Source organism: Zophobas morio, unplaced genomic scaffold (assembly GCF_036711695.1).
Source record: "Zophobas morio isolate AGI-343-1 ecotype UQ-CSIRO unplaced genomic scaffold, CSIRO_AGI_Zmor_V1 ptg000005l, whole genome shotgun sequence".
Lineage (NCBI taxonomy): Eukaryota > Metazoa > Arthropoda > Insecta > Coleoptera > Tenebrionidae > Zophobas > Zophobas morio.
The window spans coordinates 15,827,157-15,848,313 of record NW_026972110.1 but is presented as its reverse complement, the minus strand read 5'-3'; positions in this window follow the sequence as shown (position 1 = coordinate 15,848,313).

The following is a 21,157-nucleotide window of genomic DNA, read 5'->3' as shown; positions in this document are numbered from 1 at the left end:
AAAACATTGTGTGTATCTCGGCCAAAGAGAACTTTTTAGGCCTCAACTGAATTGTGTCAAACTTCAGATCGGCCAAAAAAGTACTTTATGTCTTGATAAACAAATAACTAACATGAAAACGCTTCTACACATTCTATTCATAAGAGTTTGGACAAATGCGAAATGATGCAGAGCAAAAATTTACACGACGGATTACACAGCGATTATGCACAAAATAATTCCGGCGCGACTGGACCGGACTCTGTGTTGACTGAACCAACTGAATAACCTCAACTCGACTGGAATGGATTTGCCTAGACTCTACGTCTCCTATTGTCTGAACTTCAGTTGGTGGTTGAGACTGACTCGTTCCCGAATGTGGCCTCTGTTGAAATGAAACCCATACATTAACTTCTAGATGTTTTGCGATCGAGGTTTTTCTGGAATTCCCATGGTGACTTCCTCTTCCAGACTTTTGTTTAGCGAACGCCGCCCGGTCGCCTTCACCGACGATGAGTCACCCATCATCGCCGCACATACTAGAAAACCCATAGGCGTCGTACCGGGGCGGCGTATGGTTTTATTTCGTAACAATATGAAAACAAAAATTCAAACGAAGTAATAAATAATGAATAGTTGAAAGTTATGTTTCCCCGTTTTTGTAATGTGTGTTCTGCTTGCGAGAACACGTATGGCAACAAACTTCAACTTTTATTCATGAATTTTAATTTCCACTATTGAAATCAGATCTATAAACACTGAATAAATAATAAGACAATAACACAATATAGTAAAGAGGGAAAAGACAAAAGAGATTAGATACATCCCAAAAAAAATGTAAGTTTATTTAGACAGAATTTCCCTTACCCTTGAAGTACAAAACAAACAAATACTTCGAAAAATGTTTAGATTTTTTATGATAATCTCTATAAGTTAGAATAAAGATAATGAACAAAATGTTAAAGTACAGGTGAAGAAGCATGCTATGCGTATGTTACAAGTCAGTTTTTTCGTAACAAAATTCTGTGATGGCGTTTTCAACATTTTGACAGGGACCTTTATATCAATTTGAACAGTTACAGTGTAATAATAATAATAATAATAATAATAACAGTACTATATTCTCAAATTTTCGGGAAAGTAGGGCAAACCTTTATTAACTTGATCAATAAAAATTTGGAAATACTCGACCCGGGGCCTTAAAATTAAGATGGATTCATAAACCACAAGTACAATGTGTTATTCTATAAACTTTAAATCGCATTTGCTATGCAAAATTTTGAGGTGACGCCATTAAACGCGGTAAAAACCCTAAATTTCAAATAAATTTAAACAGAAAATAAGAAAGAATATTTTAAAATATTGATGAGTAGGTATATATATGTATTTTAAGAAGAAAAGAAAAAAAAATAATTCGTTAAGAAAAAATACAAGTAAAGAATTAAATTTTGCGACTTTAAGTTTTTTTGATAATTCCTTCGTATTATGTGTCTAAAGAAGAAGGCGGATGAAACAATAAAAAAATATATAATAATAATCATAATCAAGGTAGATTTGTAAAAAAATACAGCATAAAATAGTGGACGTCATCATATTGTTGGTGAACATGATTAGTTTGCCATCTATATGATATTCCTAGTACTTATGCATACAAAATTTGACAACAATTGAGCCAGTAGTTTCGGAAATTATCTATCTAATAAAGAAAATCGACACAGACGGGAGACTTTTTTTGTACTTTCGGGGTCATAAAACGTCAAGAAAACATGAGAGTAGTCAATCGCCCGATGGACACTGTTACAAAATACCTGGTGACTATTAATGATCGAAGCAAATTTCTGTATTGGCAATTCTGAACTATTGACATCCGCGAGTACGTTAAGGTACAATTGTCAGTTTTGTCATGAGTACGCCTAACAAATGTTGATTGGTTGAGATGGTGGCAGTTGTCATAAGTGTCACTTTGGGGGTCAGGTATACCATCTTAAAATTTTAAATAGATTGACAACCTTACAAAAAAAAACACAAACATTAATAATCACTCGATAGTTCCTTCGCTTTTAAGACAAAGTATTGAAAACAATATCTAAAATTATTGGAGGAAAGTGTATTTTATGAAAAAGTGTAACTAGTGGTCATGAAATGTAGAGGAATTGTATAGCAAAAAGCGAAAATTTCTTCACTATTGATATTTAATCTCATCGTCTGAGATTTAATTTAGATGGTTATAACCTACGAGAATTTTAACACCAGGAAATGAGTTAATGAACTCATTTCCTTATGTTTGAGCAATAATTCTTCAGGGTCGCAAAGAAACAAATCCATCTTCACAGAACAACACATTTAAAAACAATAGTGTTCTTTAGAATTGATAATAATGATAATAAGCGTTGTCCTTTTACCAATATGCAATAATTAACATAAGTGATGAAAAATAAACTACTGAAAAAATTAATTATACTTACTTTATGAATAGCGCTAACTTTCTTCTCTTTGATTCAAAGTCTGGCTTTTCTTGTCGATTCTAGTAGATGTTTTTCATTTTAACAGACTTCTCCCACACCACCCTATGTCGACATTTTTGTTCCGGAAATATATTATTAAGAATTTTTTTCTAATTCGTTATTCACTTCAAGATGTACATAATTTGACAAATAATTGTCATTTGTCATCGCGGAATGATATATTTTCATGTTATATCTTTGTGTCTTTTGCATCCATGTAAGATTTTATCTATGATGACCAAATCTATAAAATAAACTTACATTTCGTCTCAAACCTGATTTAATGTGCAAACCTGCTCGGATGTTCAAAGCACCCAGAACGAGGTGGGCAGAACGAGAATACAAATCTTAATTATTTTTAATTTAATGTCAATTGTGACATTTGTCGGGCCTCGGTGTGCCAAAACTCGACACTAACTTGCATAGCTGCCGACTAAGTCTGTCAAAATAACTAAATTTATTTTGAGATTTTTTGTAAATAAAGACGTTCAATTTCCTTAGTTGAAAAAAATCGTATAAAAACCGTGTTTTATAAGTCAATTTTGTACAATAATTGTCAATAATGTTGTTCGTTTTGGTTGGGTCCCCGAACCCATGAGGAGTATATTTCATTGTTATATTAATTTTTTTCATAAATTGTCTACTTAATAATTAAAATGGTTTCTTTTGTATGTGTTTAAGACCCGATTGCACACATTTCCTCCGTATTTAACTTATTAGTTAACAGAATTACTCAACAACTCCTGTTACGCTAATTTATAGCCGATGTATGGGAAATTAGCGACACATATGCAGCGCAGATACCAACAATGGACCAAATTAGCGAATTAATAATTTACAATGCACCAAAAGACTTTCTACTCCCAATTATACCGCTTAAATGAAAATTGCTCATTCTATTAGTGTATTATTAAATATTATTTAATTGTGATAATTTATAATTAACTTGTTTGAGCAAAGTGGGCCGTCCGAGCGCTATCTCTAGCGTCAATCATGATATTATGCAACGAATATGTAATAACGTGCATTTTAGTACCTCAAAAGCGTGAAGACAAAACGTATAATTTAAATTGTTTGAATCTTTAACGTGTCTGAAGAAAGGACGATTACACGATGGATTTTCCGTGGTTTCGGTTTCGTTCGACGCTACCAACACCAGGAATTCTGTTGACAAGACTATAAAAACGTTATTGTACTATTGTGCGGTAGGGAAAGTGCGACGCCTACACGTCTGTCGAAAGAAAATAAATCAGGATCACAATCCTGTAATTAGGGAGTTTCTTGTCAATAAATAGAAGATCTCATTGTTTACGACAAAATTGATTTAGTGATAGAGATCGCGGGTATTGTCATGAAAATTAGCTTTGCATAGAAATTGGTTTAGGTTCTGGCCATTTTTAATTTACGATTATAATCTCTTCAAGAGACATTTATGTTAATCCGTAGCTGTCGATTACAAACTTAGCGATCGAAAATTTATGAAGCCCCATAAAATTATGTTTATATCTTTAATAATGTAATGGATAAAATACTTGTTTCGCTTTATATAACGTGAGTTAATCGTTACGCAAACACTCGCACAATAAAAACGCTTATTATTATTTACCGATTTTACGGGGTCGTAGCTGGAACATTAATAATCACTGATTCGTAATTATTTAATTTTACTTTTTGAATTTTCTGCTAAATGATTTAGCAGGTATGGATTTACTGTCATTAATCATAACTCCAACGATCCAAGTACGATGCAAATGTCATTAGATTCTGCCTTCACTTTGGCAGTTGTTAACCTCAATATTTCTCCCAAAATAATTGTTAGTTGAAGCTCGGTAATCTTGAAACGGTGGTCAAAGAGCGTTTAATTGTGGTCGTAATTATTGGGACCCGAAAGAATTCTCGCGGTTTCCATAAAAGCCGGACCGCAGATGCTATCAGTTTTTCCGGAGAGGAGAATGTTAAATATTTGGACGTATTAAGATGTTAAAGATTGATAAAAGGAATTTAGTGTAAAAAAAATTACGGGAACTGTTAAATGTCAACTAAGCGGATGATTAAAAACAAAATAACAAAGTTACCTAAGTTAGACGCACTTTTAAGATCTTGATTATAACTAAAATGCAATAAAATCAAAAATGAAAATCCAATAAGACCATACGTTGTACCCTTCAGCAAGTAAATATACTATTTTTAACTGAGGTTTTTTTGATGACGCTATTTGTCTTTAGGCTGTTAGGTGGTGCATATACAATGAAGAAGGATAAAAATCAAGGAAAGAAGAAGGTCAAACTAAAAACATAAACCACATTTTTAAAACTAACAAAAATTTCAAAAAACGTCCAGTGTGCCATGAAATTTATTTTTAAAATGATGATGACAGTAATTGTTTGACACTTTATTTGACAGTTATTTTATCGCGGCCTACTACAGGGCTTTTTTCGATCAAATGATATCTTTAGCGTACAAACTAAATAAAAATGATAAATTTCGAAATTTGTAGAATATTGCAAAGTGATAAATTAGATAGTCTACAGTCCATAAGAAAACTACTGGCTTGAATAAGATTTATTATTATTACTCAAATAATTAATTCTTGAAGCAGATAAATTGGTACATTATGAAATAATAATAATTGTTTTCGAGCACCATAAAAGTGAAAGATACGCATTCTAGTAATTAAGGGTTATAAGTTTAGACGTATTTATTGTATTCAAAATAGTAAACAGCAGTGCTTGCTAACATTCAAGAGTCAGACTCTTTTGTAGTATTGCCAACCTTGTAGATATGAATATTTGCGGTTAAAAATAAGTGTTTAAATATTTCTTTGGGCGTAATATATACACAACTTACATGTAGTTTCGAGATATCATTAAATGTTTTTGGAAAGTGAAAGATAATTCAGTACCGATAAAGGTGCATTATCTTAAGGTGTTCTCATTTTATGACCCCACAACCATCGGAGAACGTTATTATATCTCCTTCGCTCCCATATTAATACCCATTCAATTTTCTTCCAATCTGTAATGTGAGGTAATGGATTTAACAACACACAATAAAAACATTCTGGTAATGGTATTGTGTTTTATATTTAAAATTAGAGGGGTAGAATCGTGAATGTAGTTTTATTATACCTTTCTTTCATTACTGCATAGCCTTGAGCTTATTTAGAAACCATACATCTCATGTGTATATTCAGAGATTGATGGGCTATTATAGATATCAATTTTTATCTGTTAAACCATATCTTTTTATTATAGGTGTATAATTACGCCGGTCAAGTAGAAAGTCGCGCATTGCAACAATGTTGGGAACAAAACAGAAGTCCGGAATGATAAATCATACAAATTCCAAATAAAAACAAACAAACGCTCGTAAAACACGCAAAAAGACGTGAACAGTCCAGTTATAATAAACTTAAAGCGTCCGCGAAAAAACTTTATGGTTTTATTGTTTGTCTGTTCGTATATACTGTACTGAATCGACAATGCCACACGAAAGGCTTTTTGGGTAATTAAATACCAGTTTTCCTTATTTCTTGATTCAACGCGTTGGGTTCGACGAGCCAACAATAAGACTGGGAGGCACAATAATGACAGGAAAAAAAGTACCGGACTAACCTGATTTTGGCAAGTTGCTATGCTTTAAAACCATTTCGATGCACTTGCACGTAATTAAAAATTTGCTGTAATTAAAGATGCGTTCATTGGAAGCCCTGTAATTGCGGGGCACGTCTGCTGGACGAGTCCACCAAGATGCGATTGATTTTAATTTATTATAGGCTTCATATGCCATTAAAATTCCTTGCACTGATAAGTTGTGGGGTGTAAAATTGAGTTATTTTCGAAATTACGCAACGGTAGCAAATGTGGTTACGTTAATGAAACATATTTTATAAAATATGTTTAGTTTGTCACTGTAATTATGAATGATGTTATGTGCGTGTTCTTTAATTCTATTTTCTTCCTCGATAATAATTTGTTGTCGTAGGTCTAGTAAATGTAAATAAATTGTGTCAAAAAAGCAGGGACGGAAATTTTATGAACAGATAGAAAGTTTTAAGAGATTTCTTAAAAAAGGACAACCTTTTTTAAACATATTTCCTAAAATATTTAATTAAAATGTAGATTTCAATTTTATTGAAAGTCGGGACTGCTACACATGCAAAAACTAGTTTCGATATTTATATTGTATTCCAATAAAACAAAAGCTGCTATTAATAAATTGATATGTTAATAATATTCAAGAATTTTGTTGCAGTTAAGACAAAAATTTTGAAAGTAGTAACTGAAAAAATGCCCCGACAACTAAAATAATTAAACAACGCCATTTGTATGCTCTTTTATTCAGAATGTCTTGAATTTCAATTAGCAGCAGCCTAGTGTATTAAAACCTATTTTTACGGTTTAACAATTAACTAAAAATACATACAAAAAATTGGAAGAAAATTTAATAGCAACGTTTATCGGTAGTTCATCAAAGATTAAACATAAATTTTAAAATTCTTACCATTTACTATTTTTGGCGAATAATCTACAATCTATAACGATTTATTTTAATATATTTTAGAAATTATTAATAATGTATTACAAAAGTCTTTTCACTTAATACTATTAAAATTTCAGTTTAACAGTGTCTGAAATTTATTATAACTTAACCTTTAACCTTTACAATTTCATTTTGTAATTATATACTGAGCAAAAACCATTGAAAAGCTGAAAAGCTGAAAAGTATTAATTTTATTATATCCAAAAGTGAGGTTATATTACATAAATAATGTTTACAAAAAAGCAGACACAACTTAATGGCTATTTCAACTGAACATTCGATATTTTTCCGAAAAAACCTAGAGCTTTATTTTTGTTCATGATAATGTTTAATTATCCATTTTGATGTACAGTCTGGCTTTCTTCAGGGCAACTATTTGGGACCATTTTATTTTCGCTGTTTGTTAATGACTCAATGTTTAAGCTTATTTCTGGTATAATTGCTATTGATCTAAAATTATTTTCTGTTACTAAATAAATTACGTAGGTTAGCCTTGAATATGGAATAATAGCTTGGTCGTGTAGAGAAAAAAAAATGGTGCAAGTTTGTTCAGACAGAACTTCCCTCGCTCCTCCAATGTAATACAACAAATCCTGCTTTTTCGAAAAATTATAAAATTAGGTTTTCCGAAATTTAATTTTTTTATAATATGTAACCCCTATGAGTTAAAAACACAGAAAACAAGAAAAAAAGTGGCATACGGTAATCTAACCCACGACCTTCACATTGTGAGCAGGATATACTAATATGGCGTTCGTTCGTAAGCGATCCGCTTATATTAGTATAAAAAAAGATTCATAAACCACAAGTACAGGAGTATGTTATTTTATAAATTTAAATGGTATTTATTATGAAACATTTGAAGTGGCGTCTTCAAAATGTTGAGAGGAATGATTACATAAATTTTGGTTTGCGTTTTACCATAATTATATCTCAAAATGGGATTCAGTGTATGCTTACAGAAAAGTTTTATTAGAAATTCGTAAAATCACTTATCTACATGGTTCGATAATTAGTTTCTAGATCATGAAATATAGTATTAATGACAATATTGGTGTTAAAAATTGTTCTTTTAGAAGTTTAGAAGTTACTTTAAAGAAATGCGTAAATTGTGTTTTTCTATACTTTTTTTATTTACCTGTTTGGAACTTTTTCTGTTTAATAAAAAATGTATTATTATTATACCGTGTGATTTTTTAAATTTCTGCGCTAACTGGCCATGACACGCCAGCAGTGCAATTGAAACGGGTGATGTAAGCGTCATGGCCAACTAGAGCAGAAATTAAAAAATCACCCGATACCTTGTAAAACAAAGTATCAACGTGATAACCAAACTTTTAAAATAGAAACATTAATAAAATGAGTTTTAACATTATGAAATGACTTGGGTCAAATTTTCAAAAGTTTTTGGAAACATTTTGTATAAATCATTTCTTGGTCTATAAATACGATTTTTTTCTCTACAGTTAAAAAATCTGTTTTAAATGGTTTTAGAGACAAATCAGGGCCGACGCAAGTCAAAAATACGAAGTATAACACCTGTTAATCTATTTTGGTGTTACCGATTGATGAATACTGTGTAGTCTGAATAGATTTCATTTAATGTTGAATTATTCATTAAATGTGATACTAATTCATGAGCTTTAGTTGTAAGTTTTTTGATTTCTGTACCTATACAAAAATTAATACACCGTATACCTGAAATTTATTTCTGAAAAATGGGATCTGAACCGCAAACAATTAAAATACTTAGTTGAAAAATTCCTCACAATTTCCCTCTTAAAATAAACTCTGTCTGTCTGTCTGGTGTCTGTATCCATTTTTATTAGACACGTAATCTCCGAAACTGCTGACCGATTGTGGTCAAATTTAGTATGTATATTAGAAATATCATGTAAATGGTTAAATGCTAACCAAAATTTTGCTAATCGTCCCCATCAACAATTAGATAACGTCATTTCAAAGAATTCTATGTTTATTTGATTTAACTGCTATACAACAATATTCTCCTGTACGAATCCACTTTGAGTTTTTCCATAACCATCCAAATTTTTGCAAAAACATAAAGCACGGTATAATAATAGTTTACCATTAGCGTAAGGCATCCCGATCGTGGTCTAGTGATTAAAGCTGAGAAATGCGGACTGGACGTAGCGGGTTCGATTCAAAGCTTGGCCTTTCGTTTTTTTCCTTTTTTTTTCTCTCTTTGTCTCTCGCATTGCATATTATTTTTATTGATCACATTAAGAATGAATCACCCCATTTTCATTAATAAGAATTATAATATTCAGACCATTTTTTTCGACTGTGGTTTAATTAATAATTTTAGTCCTTTGTTTTGAGAAGATAAACTATTCCAAATCAAACTAATTTCTACGTGACATTCTTTCGATGTATACAAGTTAGTACTTTAACTCTACATACCCGTATTTATTTTGATAAAACAATCAACATTTTATAACAGATTTTGAAAGGTTATTTTAGAAGGTTTTATGAACATCTCAAATTTTGTAGGAATTTAATAATCCACATTAATATTGACATTTTTTTATTAAATATTTATACATTTACGAATATTTCCCGAATGTAATCTAGAGAAATGTTGTAATAGGTTCCATTTGACAAATATGTACTGTGAAATTCGCAAGATGTTCATAATTTTTTTCTGTTTTTCTCCGCCAAAATTTGATGACATTATCTACAATTTTGCTAAATAAATTGAATTCAAAGTGTGCAAAAGAATGCGCTTTCTACCTATATCGATCCTTCTCTTTTTTTAATCATACGTAGTTGTAAAATCCATCTTTGTCTACAAAAATTTACCATTTTAAAAATGTTCTAAGTTTCTTGTTCTGAAAAGATGACTGCGTATATCAAGAAAAAAAGGGAAAATATAAGCCCCGCCCACCCACCCGGTCTCAATCGTGATGATTTTTTTTATTCGTTGTAAGTCGGGAGGCAGAGCTTAAATGCAGAATCCTTATGTTTCCGCGAAAAATACTATATGGATTAAGTAAAAAAGAAAGCTAAATGATAACCTCCACCTAATCGTCTGGATCTAAATCTGACTTTAATCTTTATTTAATACGTATTATATTCTTTGAACAACATGATACTCAAAAACATGTATTAACCTGGTAATTTCTTGTGGAAGAATAAGGATTTTGCAATTAAACTCCACCCTCTTGGCTTACGACGAATAAAAAAATCATCACAATTGAGGTGGGGCGGGTGGGCGGGGCTTATATTTTGTTTTTTTTTAATATACGTAGTCACCTTTCACAACAAAAACATGTCTAAAATGATAAATTTTTGTAGGGAAAGATGGATTTTGCAACTACATTTCGCCCCTCGGTTTATCAATGAATGAAAAATTCATCACAAGATTAAGTCCCACCTGTACCTGCCCTCATCTCAATTGTGATGAAGTTCTCATTCGTTATCAGATTAAGAGGCGGAGTGTAATTGCAAAATCCATATTTTTCTACAGAAACTTACCATTTTCAACTTGTTTTAAGTTCTTGTTGTGAAAAGATGACTACGTATATTTAGAAGGCAAAACATATAAACATTTGAGCTTGAAATTGCTATTACCTAGTGCTGAAGAACGTTTTATCCCGTTAGTTCAGTGCTTTAAATATATTTTAAATTGTCCGCACGACGCAGGGGCTACGGGGGTGTTATTTATGGCGCTGATTTTTACTTTACAACGGCTATTTCAAAACGAAAATCTTAAAATCAAATTTTATAGGAGTAATTTTTTAAAGAGCTAGATTTCTCGGATTTTTTAATTTCTGATCTAGTCACCGAAGAATTTCACAGAACAAATTTTGGCAAAAGATACAATTTAGGTTATGTTAAAACCACAACACGAGTTGTATGTTCTAAGAGAGGACCCTAATTTGGTAACGTAATAGGCAACGAAAACTAGATTAGACATTTAAAAAATCGCAGGGTATTTCGGTTACCATCACATACACAATATTGGGTTTTTCACCTGTAAATTCTATGGAAAATCGAACTCAAATCAACCATATGCAGGGGAATCCGCAGTCGGGAGTTCGAGATATAATAAAAAAGAAATCAACAACATTTCTCTCCCGAGAGTCTTTTTTGCAAACAAAATCTGTTAATGACAGAAAAAAGTCTTGTGCATCTCTAATGAAATGAATTTTCCTCAAGGGTTTGCTAAAGATGTTAATGTAACTATGTAATGACAATAGTAGCTTTGTGTTTTTTCAATCTCTTTATCATTCATTGTTTCTGTCATTTAAGACCTCATTATCTGTAAGCAAATTTCTGACATCTGGAAAAAGAGCTATGTAAGACCCATCTTCAAATCAATCAAGAAAAAAAATGTTCTTTCTGAGAAACAGAATGATTTTTACAAGAACAGACCTTCATTAACGAAGCTCTCACTCAAATACAACAGATTCACTGTACACAGATTTCTCGAAGGCATTCGATAACGTCAACTATAGGTTGCTTCTTGTTAAGATGGCTAAAATGGGTCTTATCGGGCAAACAATCAGTTGGTTAACATCGTTTTTACCTAATGGATCTCAGAAAGTCAAAGTTGGTAATCGTTTCTCTTCTCAATTCTTTTTGTCTTTCGGTGTACCCCAAGATTCACATTGTGGACCTACATTGTTTCAATTTTTGACATCTCGACTTCAGCACTCTAACTTCTTTCTTTATGTTGACGTTCTGAAATTATTTAGGAATGTCGATGATGCCTTAAAATTTTAATTAGACTTAAATACTCGTACGTAAGTGGACACTGAGCAGTTTACTTCCGTAAAATTAAAAAAAAATATATCACATAATTTCTTTTTTTAACACCAAATCAGTCTTGAATTTAGAGTAAAAGCAATTAAGGAAAACATTATTCGTGTAAATGAAGCCAAAAAATTTTGAGCTTATTTGGTGCCACTCATGTCAAATTACCACCTGTGTTCTGTTCTTAAAAGTTGGTATTTTTCTTTTGTTTGATGCTGTTTTCGATAGTGGTCTCCATTTTATAGAAAAGATATAGATCTTTTGGAACAGGTCCAGAAAAAATTTCCACGCAATTCGGAGCACCACAATCTTCACGATGCTCATGTTCTTTATAATACTGTAAATCGTAAATAAATAAATTAAATTAAAATAAATTAAGTGAAAAATAAGACTAATCGTGTTTTCTCTCGACCTTATATTATTTTGAACGTTATTCAGAATCTGTTCATATTATCTTAGAATTAAATAGAAAATATCTTACGTAAATATATACGTTACTTAGGAAGAGTTTGCTGGTACTTAATCACCTGAAGCCATAAATTTTTCGCGATAATTTCGTATTCATCATGCCGCTGCTATTATAACGGTACAGCAACAATGAGTCGTAACTAAAGCGATTTGCGAGTAAAGTCGTTTAATCCAATCAATAAACCGATCTTAATCTTTTAAGTATCTTCATGCAGATAGTTTTACATACATGATCATTACTCGACCTCTTTCAATATATGCATGTTCTTGTTGGACGTATTGGCGTGATTGTATCTAAAAAGCAATACAGGCACGATTGGAAATGTTTACGAGCAGCGTAATCATCAAGCTGAAATAGTATCTCCTCATGTAACTATCCTGAAATTATTTGGTCGGTTGCGGATAGTAATAATTATTTTTGCAATAAAACCGAGCGAACATGTGTATAATGTGCTACATGAAACCTAAATTGCAGTGTGGGAACTGACTGCAACATCTCCGCAGATATTTCAGCGCAAAAACAATAAATTGTATTCCGTGCTTCAGCGCTAATAGCTATCGCCTGAAATATGATCGACCGTCGCTTCTAAACTACGGATTTTTTCACCTTTTCAGGTGACTGTGACGAGTTGAGATCGCCCGATTTTTCAGCTTCTGGAAAATGGCAACGCGGACATAATCAATTATGGCACGATTGCGGCACAACAATTAAGGACTAATGAGGGGTCCCATTGTGCGCTTCCTAGTCGGGAACGGACTTACGCAACACTGAGATGCTCACATTGTGATAAATGCGCAAGTTTTTTAACGATCGCCCGCCTAAATTATCAGCGTGCAATATGAACACACGCAGAAAAAAGAATATCCATACGTTACACAACTCCGAAACCTCTTTCCGACCCAGTTCATGTTTCCTGGTCATCATAACTTTCCCGCGTATGATTTAACAATAATAATTGATGTCTCTGTCAGTGAGAAGAACTAGGAAATAAATCAGCGATGTCGGTGGTTGTAATGTTGTAAATTTTACTATATATTCTTTCGATTTACACCTACCGCTGTGAGATCAGAAAAATGTGAACGGAATGTCAATCTTTTGACGTGAACGAAGATGTGATGGTATGTGTAGACGCAGTGACAGTTATATGGCAGTTAATTAAAGACGAAGAGTAATTGATTATGAAGAGATTTGGGTATTAGCATCCGCAGTAGTAGCTATTCGTAATGAATATGCCTTCTTGCCAACTTTAAGCATTATATTATTCAAGCCTTATTGTTCCAGTGTGCTATTTGTTTGCTTCGCTACAATTCGTATATACAAGATAATAATTGCAAACAACTTTAAAACAATTAACTAATAAGTCTGAGATTTAGATCTAGTGATCTGGAGCGAAATGTATAGGTCTAAATTCTATTCCACACATTCCATTTGATGCCAGTTATTCTGTCTATTGTTTAAGTCGTCAAAAAATTGCAAAAACCTTATAAATAACCAGTTTATACAATTATTTTAACTGAAATTAAGTTAATCACGCTTTTAATGAGGCGTCTAGCGACGTCTGATTAGTGTACAGTCGGTCACCTGGTACTTTAATCGCAATCAAATATTTAAATGAGCTTCTGTAAACCCGGTCTAAAACTATTTACTAAGAGAAACTTTGTGAGTTGTGGTTTGAACGTCCTAGGTATGTATACGATCTTCGCACCATTTAGTTTGAATCATTATTTTCGAAAATTTTGGATGACGCTCTCAAAATGGAGTCCCAGATATGATTTTAATAGTAATAAAATCTTTTCAGTACATATTTTAGGTTTCCTGAAGCACATCGCATGTGTCTTATGGTATATTTTTTCAACGAATTTATTTAACAATCAAATAGTCTGTTTAATTTTTAATTTTAACTGATGATTAATTATTTGATGAAAAGGTTACTCTTAGACATGACATCTTCAACTTTGTGGTTATTAATTTTGATGTGTACATTATAACACTAATGCTAGAGTTTGTTCAGCGTAAGAATGACATATTGAGTCATCACAGGCTGCCCACAAGAGCAAGTGAGAAAAACCGCCAGTGGCGTAGATATATTTTGTTGTCTACGGATCTTGGTGAACACGACAGAGAAAAAACAGTGGCAGAAATGAGATGTATCTGTTTTACCAGATTTTCTAATTTAGTATTTCTCAATTTAGATGAAAAAAAAAAAATTGTTCAGGAAAATATACATTTATAAATCTTATTTTAAAGCTCTGAAAGTAACTGATTTTTAAAACACGCAAAACTTGTAAAAACAAATAATGAAACAAAAAAAATCACAGATGGCTAGTGAAACACAGAGACTGCCTCCCCTTTTTAAAATTTCGAAAATTTACTCATCCGGTCTCAATTTCACTCTTGGCGCACTTTTATTGTTGTGGTATTCTTACAGCGACCAAATTCTAACTGTGTTGTGTTTCCTAAAATAAAGAAATTAAATGGGCATTTCTGAAACATACATATTTGACAAGGTAAAACAGTTCATACAGGTTGTCGCGCATGTCGTTAACTACGATAAAACTTTTGAAAAAATTCTTTATACATTTTGGCACAACAATTTTGGTAATAATGAAAAGTTTAGTTTTATTTCTGTTTTTCAATGTAATGTTTAATCTTTAATTTGATTTTGCGATTTTAAGTTTATAATAACCTCTATGAAACCACTGTCTGTATCACCACCGCACATTCTGCGTTATGGGTGTGTGGTTAACTTCGACTGTTTATGTTTATACTTCGAAATAATTGGACTATTATCACGTTCAAGCATCAATAGCGGCAGATCAAAGTATGCATTTGTGTTAAAAGAAAAGAGGACTAATTAATTAAGAGCTACAATGAAATAAAACTGTCCGAATATTATTTTGGGTGAGTGCCGTTCTTGTGACTATGATTCTATTATGATTAAATACAGGCGGACGCGACATTACAGATGTATTCTTACAATTCCGAGACAATAAGGCAACAAAAAAAATTGTACCTGCTTGGGGACCGAATTCAAAGCCATGATTTTCATTTGCAAAGCTGAGTAGAGAAAGAAGTAAACTATAAAAATTTGATAGATAGATTCATAAACCACAAGTACAGGGCTACATTATTTTACAAAATTCAGATATCTTTTACTGCGTAAGATGTTGAGCTGACGTCATAAATTTATTAGTGAGGATGACTAGATAAACTTTTGGTTAGCGTTTTACTATCTACATGACAAAGTAGTAATCCTAATGTCCATACAAAATTTGACAACAAGTACACACTGACGGTAAATGGCAGACACTATTACAATACTTCCTTAGCTTACGTTCGGGAAGTAAAATTATGATGACATTCCATTTGACAACAAGGTTTACCTAATGCAATTGAAGATCTAAGCGTTGGTTATAATCTTAAAAAATAAAAAGTTATTATGCATCCAGCGCTGCCAAATTTACTTGATGAAAATACGATTTTCTTGTAATCCACATCGAAAAAAAATTGCACATATTTTTTTAAAGTTCGGGGTTTGAAGCTAGCGGGTGGTAGCTTAGTTTTTTTTTATCAAATCAACAACGGTTTACGAAATTGTTTCGAAAAATTGTTTAATAATAATTATCATAATAACAGCTCGTCAAAAATTATATTCGTCTCGTTTTGCTTCATTATAGCTTAATTAAATAAATTAGTCGTATTCTCTGTTTTGAGGAAGAAAAATCACTTAAATTTCATTTTCTTCTAACGCAGATGCTTGCAATCGGAATGTGCCAATTCGAATTCTTTCAAAGTATACTTAAACAGTCGAAGTTATTCATATACTTAGACATTGAAAAAACATATTTTCTCGTTCGTTATCTGTGTGAAGTATCTTTCATATTGTCAGCACTTGACTGCGCTTCCTTGGAATTTATGCCCTCGCGGCGCAGGAGCTGAGGCAATGTTACTTATCTCATTTTTCTTTACTAGACAGATAATCTCCTGAACTACTGAACCAATTGTTGTAAAATTTTAGTTGAATGTTAGAAATATGGGGTACAGGGTAAAACGCTAAACTAAATTTGTCTAATAATCCTCATCAACAATTTGATAACTGTTTTTTTTTCTTACACTGCGATTGGTTTTACCTAGATTTTTTAACTTATAGGGGTTATTTTGGAAAATCTATTTTTATAAATTCAGAGACGAGAAGAATAAATAACATTAGATCAATTCTTCCATTTAAAAAATTAGTCTAAAGTTGTTTCGACAGAACTTCTCTTGCGTCTGAAGTACAATGAAACATTTGTAGCATTTTCGAAAAACTATAAAATTTGATGCTGCGAATTTTATTTTTTTATGAGGACCCCTATAAGTTCAAATAAACATGTCAGTAATGTTAAAGTAAATGTAAAGAAGCGCTCTATGCGTATGTATTAAATGAGTTTTTACTTAACAAAATTTTGTGATTACGTTCACCATTTTTTTGGAGGGGATAAATAAAAAATAAATTTTGATTAAAAATTTACCATGCTTACAATAACTTCAAAAAATGTGCAAATTTTCAAAACATTGAGTTTTGCAGTTCCTGATTTAATCAATAAAATAAATTGACTCATTCATTAATTTTTTGTCACCCTGTCTAAGCAATTCTAAAAGATATGAACGGAACGATAAAGCACAAGTATAGACATATTTTAGATAGAATTTATTCGGCAAAATTTTGACGTTATCACTGTTTTGGGGAGGATAAGCAAATATACTTTGGTTAAAAATTTACCATGATTAAGATAAGTTTATAAGGTCTGCAAGATTTTAAAGCATTCGGTTTTGCAGTTCTAATTTAATGAATAAATTCAGTCATTAATTAATTTTTTTGATTCAGCCTGTAGAAACAAATCTACAAAATATGAATGGTATGATAAATCTTAAGTACAGACTCATCAAATTTTGCACATTTTAGGTGGGATTTACTAGACAAAATTTTAAGATGACGTAATAAATTTTTTAGAAGGGGATAAAGGAATAAGAGAGTAAAACTACTTGATTTTTAGAGTTTTCCAACCATAAGCGGTAGGTGGGCCAATAAGAATGATTGACAGCTTGTACTAGGTATAATGGATTAAGCTTATGGCCCTATTATGGTATTCTAAAAGTCAAGTCAGTTTTGCAGGTAGTTTTACTCTCTTATTTTGAAAGCAGCTATACTAAGATCACTTTAAATACGTACTGACAATATTTTACAACTTTAGTCAAAGAACCCAACCAGCAAAACTCTAAAACTATAAATTATACAGGTACGACCGTCAAAGACGGTCCACTTGGGGCAACACAGGACCGTATTTGTAATGAACGGAAATTCTGTAGACACGCGATACAGCTTACAAGTTTACAAGGACCCTACTACGAAAAACCGATTCGGGAGTGTCAACCAAATAATCCTAATTATGTCATAAAATTTGATTAGTACGCATTTAAAGTGATCTTACAATATACAATTTTGATTTTTTTCCAAAAATCTGGATGTCTTGGGTGAAAACTCAACACGATTTCATATATCATAAGTGTAAGAATACCTTATTTTATAAAATTAAAAAAATATGTTGTTGTAAATTTTGTAGCTGACGTCATCCCATTGGTGGTGGGGATGATTAGCCAAATTTTGCTGAACGTTTTTACCATCTACATGATATTCCTAATGTACATAATTTTACAACAATCGGTCCAGTAGTTTTGGGGATTATCTGTCTAATAAAAATCCGGACAGATGGCACACAGACAGACAGACAGACGGAAACAGGGGAAGTATTTCTTAGTATTCTAGCTTACGCTCAGGAAGTAAACATAAACATTAGGAAACAGTATCTACAAATTTTGAAAATACGGAAAACGACACTAAATTATTTAGATTATTGTAATGTTTTAAATAAATTATACTGCCACATAAAAAGTGTGGAACAGACAAGTGTATCGCTGGAAATTCCTCATGAATAAATTAATGTAATAGGAGTATTTTATTGATGTTTCAGTACTGAAAGAAAACCACGATATAAATTTTTGTCTTAGTTGCGTATAATCTGACTATTGACTAATTTCATGTTTTCTCTACGTTTCACAGCTCCAAGGTAACGAAAAAGTAAGATCACCATTTTCGTCTATCTGCTGTCTGTCGTCTGTCATCTGTCTGTCGTATAGATAGTATAAAATCCCAACCAAAATTTGTTTATTCATCCCTATCAATAATTTGATAACTTCTTGCAATTCTGCTCCGTAAATTCTATTTAAATTTTATAAATTTCTATACTGGTGCTTTATTACTCTATTCTTATTATCACGATAAATCGCAAATCAAAATACATCATTTTATTTCCTTCAAAAACTTTATAACGTCATCTCAAAATGTTACTACTTAAAATGTACAAAATATTGTGCTTCTATACATGGGGTTGTTAAGAACTGGTAATTGAGCATTGAAAAAATTATTTTAAAAATCCTTGTAATCTAAATGTTTAAATCTACATTTATGAGCTACTACAAATGCAAATTGTTTTTATACACTGATGGAACATATGTATTTAATAAAAATGTTAAAAAATAAAAATTTACAACTCTTGGTACACGTGAAGCTTTTTCTTGCAAGAACCACATTTTGACCTCAAATTTGAACTGTTTGTGATAGGTTTAGCTAGTAAATATAACACCCTTTTTACCGTAGATTGTGTGGTTATCAGATTGGATCGCCTTTGTACTAGATTTGTGAAATAAAAAAATATTTTAAGGTAGCTTTTGAAACTTCATTTTTGCGTTAAACTGTAGTCTTCTTAGAACAATGAAAATCTTACGTAGCTTCCACGAACTCGCTATAATTGCAGTGGTAACATAAATTACGAAAACCTTGTGTACAAAAATAATAAAATGTATTTTACAACTGCACAACTGTGTTAAATACAAAATTACGCTAATAATTTCAAGAAAACTTTCATTTCTGAGGACTGATTCGAGATTACGCCAAAGAATATCTCTTACATTAATTAGCTTACGCAGCAACAATAGTACTATTATTATATTATCTTATCAATAAACAAGTTTGTTTTGCATATCTGGATTGTTATGAGTCTTACCCAACCACTTTATCTAATTAACCTCTCTAACAAGAACTTCTTGGTTCATTTCTTAAGTTTGTGTAGGACTTTTATAACATTTCATGTACTAATTAAACGATGTGAAGTACTATAATAGTTTAGATAACTACGATTATGACCTTTTACAAATTATCTTCGTTTTTAAACCATTAATGTTGAAATAATTTTATTTCATACCTTGATTGCACACAAACAGTAAACCTACAACAAACGGCCAAAGCTCACCAACTCAAAGCTTTCCCTTCCACACGAGACGAATATCGACAAAGTTTTGAATAAAACTCGCTCGCGAAGAATTCCCATCCGTTAAGTAACATCTCGCAGAAAATATTAGCCGACTTGCGATCTCCAAAGATCAGTCTTGCGGAAAACTGAACGCTTTAGGCTTTTTAGCCGGTCCTGTAAAACTCTCATCGTTATTGTAACGCATATCTAAACGAATTTGAAACACAATAGAATTGTCGGTTATTCAGGAGGAAGCGGTGTATTGAAGGCGGTAACAATTATTAGCATAAGAAATTGATAATTGTTACCATCGTCACGAAATGATTTAGCACACGAGTAAAGCAACTCCAAACTGTTCCACTAAATACGGCCCGTTCCCTTAAATCATTTCAACACATCTTACTTTTACTCATTCTCTTGATGTAACACATTTACACCAAAGAAAACGGTCTGGTCGGGCTCGTCGACGATGATTTCAAATATTTAGCGATGACGACCGCCAAGGATTTTTTAACGCTTTTTTTTGTTGATGCATGCGTGCAATAATAATTATTACTTGAGGTAAAATTTTTTGTCGGTGATGGTGTAGATATGGATAAAAAGAATTGTAATTAAATCAAAGAAGTTGTGATTTATTGCTAAGGAAGGCTACGTGTAATTTAATAACACTTTTTCTGAATGCGGATAATTATCATTATTTAATACAATATAACTACCTGCTGAAGATGTTATATAAACACCTTAATCATCTTCTTCGTGAAAGTTTGATTTAGTGTGGGCAGACCATTTCGAAATAAATTATTTTTGCAAAAACTGGAAATAAAGAAAATTTTTACTTTCGTGTGTGGCGGGAATTCTTCTGAGATTCGTTAATGAAGGCATACTGCGTGTAACAAGCTTTATGTAATGTTGATTAATGAGTGTGAGGTAATTAATAAACATATTTAAACAATTATTGGATACTTAGTATTCTACTGTAGCTTTCAGTAACAAGAGTCCGAGTTATTTATGGTGTAATTGTCCGTCAAGAAACAAATTGTTTATAATTTTTGTAACTCGAATGCAAGGTTTTTTGTACTCAGTTTCAGTTTGTCGCTTCTTTGATTCAACGAAATTAAGTTGTAGTGGTCGTAGTATGACAAACTAGATTTGTTTTTTTATTAGTTGTTGGGTGGTTTTAGCATCCACTCTCGATAAATCAAGTGAAATCATAAAAGTGGCACCACAAACTTGTCAAGGCTCCCTAGCCGCTAGAATGATGTTATTTTTGCAATAATTTATACAAAAATTTGTTCTTTCGCCTACGACGCAGCCTCTAAGATGATTTATCGCGAAAGCTGCGCGTTTCATCCGAAGCCTTCTGGAACGGTGGTTTCCGATACATTTCGATTTTGGCATCTGTCAAGACTTATTTTATTCGTGTGGCTGGTTATGCAAATTTACGGAAAAGTTTCTGTGTAGGGAAGCATCCAATATCGCAAAAAACCGGTTCGATCGTGTGTAGAAATGTATTGAATTCTGCTTCTTGCTTCTGT